This window comes from Dermacentor variabilis, chromosome 6 (assembly GCF_050947875.1).
Source record: "Dermacentor variabilis isolate Ectoservices chromosome 6, ASM5094787v1, whole genome shotgun sequence".
Classification (NCBI taxonomy): domain Eukaryota; kingdom Metazoa; phylum Arthropoda; class Arachnida; order Ixodida; family Ixodidae; genus Dermacentor; species Dermacentor variabilis.
Window position 1 is genome coordinate 129,651,817 of NC_134573.1, and position 6,366 is coordinate 129,658,182.

Genomic DNA, 6,366 nt, shown 5'->3' on the forward strand with positions numbered 1-6,366 from the left:
CGTACATATCTAACCAGCATATCATTATATGCTGGGTGCTTAGCCATAGGAGCATCGAGGGTAACGTTCTGGCGGACGAGATGGCCACGTCAATCGCATCGCAAGCTGTTAACCCTACCGCTGAGGTGCCTGTCACAGATCTGAGGCCTTTCTTGCGAAGGAGGCTGCGAGACCACTGGCAACGCATGTGGGACGCGGAAACGGATGATAAGCTCCACCTGATAAAGCCACAGTTAGGAGTTTGGCCCTCTACTACAAAATCGCGCCGAACAGATGTCCTATTCTGTCGTCTCAGTAGAAAACACACATTTGGCACCCATAATTTTCTACTCACCAGAAGTGAGCCTCCAACCTGTGGTAGTGACGCTGACCTCCTGGAGTGTCGGGAAGCCGAATATGAGAGAAAGAGACATTTTTCCTTAGCATACCGGCAGCACATTCCTCTTCATCCTGCAATGTTTCTCGGTCCAGAACCGCTTTTTAATACAGACACAGCCCTAGGTTTCCTCAGAGATGTAGTCTTACATGTTAGTAGTCTCATACATTCATAACGCTTCCTCTCTTTAAAGGATGCCGTTGGGATAGTTGTACTGTATAGCACATGCCTAAAGGCCCTTGTGTTTCAAAGGCTCTGGTGAGACAGTTGTGCTATAGCTAATTTTTGTATCTTACATGTTCTGCATATCATACCATTCTTCCGCAATGCAGTGTAAGGCTCATAGTACTCGTCATTAGACCATCGCCACAATCTTATAGCACGTATATTTTACGCACTTTACAGCGATTATTCTTTTAGGCCCCTTTACAGCCAAGTCACATCTTCTTCACAGAACTCATCATTCCACCGCGAAATCACTAACACTGTCTTGGCGCTCTTTGGCCATACCTGTCCCTTGCCCGCTAAACAACACGCATTCATTCAAAGCACAAATTAGCAAATGCAAGCCAAAGTCCATGCTCATTTGCTTTTTTGATCGACATGAAGTCATCCACAAAGAGTTCGTACCGCCCTGACAAACAGTAAATGCAGTTTTTTACGTGCAAGTTCTCAAAATTGACTGCGAAAACGCATTGTTCATGTCCGCCCAGCCATTGCCAACAATTGGCGGCTGCACCATGCATGACAACGCGCCGAGCCACACAGCGTTCCGCGTGGTGGAATATCTTGCCCAGCACAAGGTGCCAACGCTATCTCAGCCCCCCTACAGCCCCGACTTGGCCCCACCAGACTTTTTTCTATTCCCGGGAATAAAATCGACGTTCAAGGGGAAGCATCACGGATCGGTAGAGGCGGTTCAACAGGCCATGACGAGGGAGCTGAACAGAATTCCGGTCTAGGCGTTCCTGGTGGAGTACGAAAACTGGAAAACTCGTTGGCAGCAGTGTGTAGATGCGGAAGGGTTCTACTTTGAAAAATTCTAATCGTTTGTACTGTTATGATGAATGAATTTTTTGTTAAAATTATTCCTACTACATTCAGAATAGACCCTGTATGTGTATCTGCGGGGTTGTTACCAAAGTCGGCAGTTACTGTGCCTAGGCACAGTAATGACAGCTACATTTTGCGTGCGCCATATCTGCGCGCATAATAAATCAGAATGCAGACATCCTCTAAACACAGCCGAAATTATACTGGGTTCAAAAACGTCGTGCAAATCTAAGCTTGTTGAAACATTTTTAACCCTGATAGACCTGGTAAAAGAAACCTCTAACGAAGGGGCGCGCTATCCATTTTCAACGTTCGACGTTGATAAAATTGTTATGGCCACGCACACGGCGGACTGACATATCAACAGTTCTTATTTTCGAAAGTATTTGTGAAAAGTCACGGCGTATATTTTCTTCCGTGCCTTGTTGTGTCTTACCAAATCTTAGCTTATTCATCTTAGGATCACTTCACCGAAGACCAATTTAAAAGCCAAATCCTTCGGAATTACGGCATCAAGAAATTAAAGCCCGATGCATTACCAAGACTTTTTGCAGCACGAGCAAACGCGCCTTTGACGGATTATGGAAGTAGTACACCACCATCGGTTCTTATAAAACCTAGACCCCACGCCTGTGTTTAAAGAAAGTAATAGGTGAATATCCACATACAAAGCGTATGTTGTTCCAATTTCTCTTGGCGGCGTTGAAGTTCAAATGAAGCTGATCAAAAGGCACCGTTCGAGAAAAAAAAAAGCACTCCATTAACTCGCATACGTTTTACTTGCACCTATCGCACTCAGATGTCAGATACGTTTAAGATCACGCTACACCACATGTACCGGACGCAAGTGCAAGCGTTTACTCAGTAATAAGCAGGAAGAACAAGAGTGCATACTAACCTCGACTGTGACGGCGTATGCCTCCAGGTTTACATTGGCCTGTCGCACGCATCGCCCCTTCAAAACGCTCAGTCTCACGTCCGCGCTTTCTTCTGTCACGTCGAAAACATGATTGCTTCGGTACACTTTATGTCCTTTCTCCTCGTTTGAGGCCCCAAAGAATGCTGCACTGTTCACCTTCTGGAAACCTATCTGTTTTATCACACCTGTCGCCATCGCGCACGCACTTCCATGCATGCCGGCGTAGCAGACGAGAGACGGCAGTTCTTATAGCACGCGGGTGGAAATTGTTGTATTGTTGCACTGCATTGTTGCGCCATCTGTAGGTGTTGCACGTTGATCTCTAACTTGATCTCTAAATTGGAGTCGTTGGGACCAATAATAACACTATTAAACTGAGGTGAGACTTTACCTTATTATGTGCGACACGGATACACTGCAGGTAACATGGATTTACTTAAAATGAAATTCTGGGGTGTTACGTGCCTAAACCAGGAAGTGATTATAAGGCACGCCGTAATGGGAGACCACGGCAATTTCGGGCCACCTGGGGTTCGTTAACGTGCACCCAATACACGCCCCCATCGAAATGCGGCGGCCGTGGCCGGGATTTGATCCCGCGATCTCGTGCTTAGCAGCGCAACGCCATAGCCAGTAAACCACCAAGGCGGGTGCCGATATACTAGGTAGTCCACTTGAGAAGCTTAACACACTATGGCAATTCTCTTCAATGACATATCCAGCATTTAGCACTTTACTATAAGAGATCTCTTTCAGGTGCTATAAATGCAAGCAAAATTTGGTTGACCAGCGATGCCGCTGATTAAAGAGAAAATGCTAAAATTCTAAAGGCAGATTTTTAAATTCACTAAAAGCTAAATGCTTCTCTCCAGTGATCATACCGAAATACTAATATCTTTTACTTGAAGTCTGATATTATAATTAAGTTACTATTTAATGTTATTGTTTCAGAGGATTACTCATTTAGTGACTTAACAAGTTCCAATTATGGCCAATTGGAACTGTTTTGATCTCCAACTGCAACCAATTGACTCAACTCTTTAGGGCGCAGCTCTTAATGGCCTGTTCCTGCAACGAGCGTTGGCGGCGGCGTAACCTAGCTAACGAGCAGAGCGAAAGATAAAAGAGCGAACGTGGAGCGGTAGATGAAAGACGCGAGCCGCGAACGGCGGCGACTAGCGGAGACCAATGATAGCGGCCCCTTCATTGACGTGTGCGCGGGAAACCGGTTTCATGATGCGGACCCACCCGACCGTTCGACGCGTACTCGTATCTGCAGCGATTACACTGTAACCTTCGACGAAGCATGTATAAAAGTCAACGCGCTTGACCCGCAGATCGAATTTTCGGCGACCGCTGACACTGCTACATGTCTCTCTCTCAAATTCTTTGCTTCAATATATCGCGAAATGAAAACACGTATAAAGCTGCGCTCAAATTTCGCATTAGGTAGTATCGTAATCGTCGGCGATGTTTTTGCGTGGGTGGCGACGGCATGACGTCAGTTTCGTTTTATTGCGATAGAAATCATGTGAACACTCCAGGCGCATTTTTGTCGTCGGCGTCGCCGTGACGTTTCGTATAAAGTCGAAGGGCGATAACAACGTCGCCTCGCGCCGCATGCTGCATGTGCGAATGAAAGCACGCGAGGGGGGTCGACGATCGCTGCTCAATCTGGCGCACGCGAGGGAGGATATCGGAGAGCAAACGCGTCGTCTTCTGTCGCGCTAAAGGCCGCGGAGGGATGGAAGGGAGGAAGGGGGGGGGGCGGTGTTGGGCTCCAGCAGCAGCTACGTATTTCGCAACCGGGCGCAAGGGGAACTGACGATCGCGGCGCCATCTCGCGCGCGAGAGGGAGGAAAGCGAGGACGCAGCATGGCCTCCGAAATTTACCCCCGCGCACGCGAGCCGCGGTGGATCTCGGAGGCCGTGGACGCAGGGAAGGAGGGAGGGAGGAGCGGCGTCGTTTCTTGAACGCGATCTGCAGACGGCTCATACTGCTCATACCTTTGTGCGTGCTGTGTACTCGCCGCTGTTTGCGTTGAAGCGATAGACAGCACGAAGGTCGCTCGCTGCTGCTGTCGCGTTTGCTCGCGCCAGCGTTTTGACAGTGAGTGTCCGCGGTCATCGAGTGTGATGTGGTTATATTTGCCTGTGCGCGCTGACATGCTTGTTAACTCAGTTAGTAAGCGAATGTTTCCAAGTTTATTTGGCCGATTAAACTAATATCCTTACTTCGTATGGCTGTCTACTAATTTGCTATCGCAATCGATGATTTGTCTTGAGAAACTGCGATTTTTTTACCCCACCGAAGAATACAACACTTTCCGTTACATCCTAGCTATGCCGATTCTGAAGCCACACAGCGTCTGACATGTGTCACTGTAGGCAAGAATAAGAAATATAGGCACGCGCCCACTCGTCCCTCGTGGGAAAGACAGCGGATAGTCGGGCACAGGTCTTGGGCCAAGTGGAAACTGTCATAGAGTATGTTTGTTAACTCTATGGAGAATGGCGTGCGCACACGTACGTGCGCTCCCGCTCGTGCTATGTGATACGTGTCGCACATGAGAGAAGCATGCTTGCAATGGTTACCTTTACACATCGCGGTTGGTCGGACCCACCGATTGCGTCCGCAGCCGCAGTATCATGGTAGTTTTGGCGCGGTGCGGTTAAGCCTCGCCTTTCGCTTCGTGAGTCGGCGGCGGCGCAGCCGTTTGTCATCATGGCGTGCGCCACTGTTCTTTAGAAAGCCGGCGAGCACTCGAGCATCGGAGAGGAGCGTGGCAGTTTAAACCAGAACGCTGTAAAACGTCCTTTACTCTGAAACGCCATGGAGGAAGCAGGAACTTTGGACCTCCAAGAGATTCGGCGAGCTCAAAATCGGGAGCGAAAACGCCTAACCCGCATTACAGGTAACGCGTAAAGTACGGACGTATAAACCCCACGCAAGCGGTCTTGTGTGCGACGGCGACAAGCGATGCTATACAGATGGCTGTCGCGTCGGCTCCTCGCCTACAAGTCGAACTCCACACGAGCAACGATTTTGAGCGACGTAGCCCCGGTGTGGCCGGTATAAGGGCAGCAAATACGCACCGAAACTGGCGTGAAATATGCTGTAACCTAAGTTGATTTACTTTAATGTACAGAGCAGCATAAAATCTTTCTGAAGATCTTGCAGTAGATTTTTTATATCCTTGCACGCATCCAAATTCGGTGTTTTGTTCGTTCCGTGCGACAGCCGAAAGTATGTTACTGATGCACTACATCCTGTTTCGGCTTGGCACTAATTGCTTGCCGCTCATGGCATTACCGGGCGATGAGCGACGAATTACAGATTTCCAGAACCGAGCGATCGAGCGACAACTACAAGCAATATGTTCTCGCGCGACGGCCCATTTCGTCGCTCGAAGCCGTCGCTCATCGCTGTCGCGCACAAAATCGCTCTCATATGGGATTCGGGCTTAAACATTTCGTATTGCACATTCGTAACCGTCCTGTGAGTTTCCTTTTTATTGAAGGAGCCTGAAACTGAGCGAGACAGGAAGAATTCGTAGCCACCCTATGAGTCTTTATTATTATTATTATTATTATTATTATTATTATTATTATTATTATTATTATTATTATTATTATTATTGAAGAAGCCTGAAACTAGGCGAGACAGGAACGTATACCTGCCTGCTTACCGCAATGTGCCTGGGATGTACGAAAGAGATGCCTATCGTTAAAATTGAGAAGTATTTTTAATGAGTATTACCAGAGTCCCTCGGACTCTGGTATTACTTTGGATTCAGCCGATGGTGTCGCCGTTGAGACATTTATAAATTACATTGGGCTATGTTTAATCTCGCACTCAGCTTTGCAGCAAAGGCTATACTAGGCTAAGAATTATAGACTCGAACTAGAATTATTTATCTTTTTTGCCAGTGCCCAACAACTATATATATTACTTTAGTTGAATGAACACCAGGCGACTTCCATGTACAGCTTCCACTGTCACTGCTTTATGCATACA